Here is a 2,179-nt window from a genome sequence, read left to right on the forward strand (position 1 = left end):
TACATAAATATAATATCATTTATATATAATCTCTCACACAGGAAACCTTCAGCTTGGTTCAGGTGAATACACACATCTGGAGGGGGGGGGGGGGGGGCACACACTGAAGATCATGCACCCTTCACACACACACCAATCAATAACAATAATATCTTTATTATTATTATATGTATTATTATAACCTTCTGCACGATAATGCACGACCACGCTTTGGAGTAATTCCCCCCAGAACAAAAAGGACATTAAAGGTTTCATTTTAAATCTTGAAATGTATAAATATAATATCTGATATATGAGAAGTGTTAATTGGTTAATTGGCAAATGACGTAGATCAGCATACGGTCATGTTTTGGTCCTTTTAAAGCAACATCAAATGGGACAGGTGGATCACAGCAGGTACAGGTGGATCACAGCAGGTACAGGTGGATCACAGCAGGTACAGGTGGATCACAGCAGGTACAGGTGGATCACAGCAGGTACAGGTGGATCACAGGTGGATCACAGCAGGTACAGGTGGATCACAGCAGGTACAGGTGGATCACAGGTGGATCACAGCAGGTACAGGTGGATCACAGCAGGTACAGGTGGATCACAGCAGGTACAGGTGGATCACAGCAGGGACAGGTGGATCACAGCAGGTACAGGTGGATCACAGCAGGTACAGGTGGATCACAGCAGGTACAGGTGGATCACAGCAGGTACAGGTGGATCACAGCAGGTACAGGTGGATCAATTTATGGCAAAAAGCTGCTTATATTGTGGATTGAATAAAATCAAAAATCAGAAAAATTGGTGAAAACGTCCAACAATTAATTTCCAACAATTTTATTTTAAGTCTGCAGCATTGTCCGTGAGTCGATGGGCCTCATGCAGGAGGAGATATCAGTATTTATTTAATCACTTCTGGGATTAAAAATGTTTGACTGCTTGTTTTCTAAATAAGACTTTGATCAATATACAAGAACAAATCCACAAATTGTCTTATTTATGAATCAATACCATGAAATCACATTTAGATAATGTGATTATTACATAAATAACATGTTGTTTTAACAATAAAACCTCATGAATTTTATTTACTTACTGCTTTTAATCCTTTTTTATTTACCTGTGATGACTCTCTTGAAAATATAATATCAAATATTTTAACTATTTTTAAACTCATTTTTTGGTAGAATCTCTTCAATTCTTACAGTTAATATTTTCCTATATGTTAATAATGTGTTCAATAAGATTCATGATTTAGATGCTCAAAAAACCTGAGAATAAAACAAAAAAAATCGGTAAAATAAACAAAAGAAATCTGAAAAATAAACAAAACATTCTGAAAAATAAACAAAACAAATCTGTAAAATAAACAATTTGAAAAATAAACAAAAAAAATCTGAAAAATAAAGAAAACATTCTGAAAAATAAACAAAAGAAATCTGAAAAATGAAGTAAAACAGTTCAGTAATATTCAAGATGGATCTTCCCGCATGAGCCCCAACGTCACATGATCTATTTTTAGTAAATAAACTCTTTTCTCTTCCGCAGTTCTTGATACAGTAAAACTCAAAGACATCCGAGTGAAGCGACTCTTTGGTGTGGAGAAACAGACTGTCCTTTCAAAATAAAAGCCCCACAGATAATGCTCCTACAGTAAGAGCAGCATATCCTCACAGCTCATGGATGTACATCTAATAATTACAACACACACACACACACACACACACACACACACACACACACACACACACACACACACACACACACACACACACACACACACACACACACACACACACACACACACACACACACACACACACACACACACACACACACACACACACACACACACACACACACACACACACACACACACACACACACACACAGAGAAAGTTAGACACACAAAAACAGCTGATGTGGTAAAAATAAATCAGGATGATCATGTTTATAGATTCTTCATCACGCCACAGGACAATAAAACTGTAACCAAAATATACATTAACGCTAATCATGATAAGAAGAGACACAGCAGGTCAAAGAGGGTCTTCTTTAAGACTCAGATTCACATTTAGGAGTTTATTTCACTAACTGTGTTGAGTCTGCAGATCTCTCCTAAACTCACCCACAGTTGCGCCAGATGAGGCCACATGACCCCACGTGACCCCACATGAGGCCACATGACCCC

The sequence above is a fragment of the Notothenia rossii genome, assembly GCF_949606895.1.
Source record: "Notothenia rossii genome assembly, chromosome: 7".
Classification (NCBI taxonomy): Eukaryota; Metazoa; Chordata; class Actinopteri; order Perciformes; family Nototheniidae; genus Notothenia; species Notothenia rossii.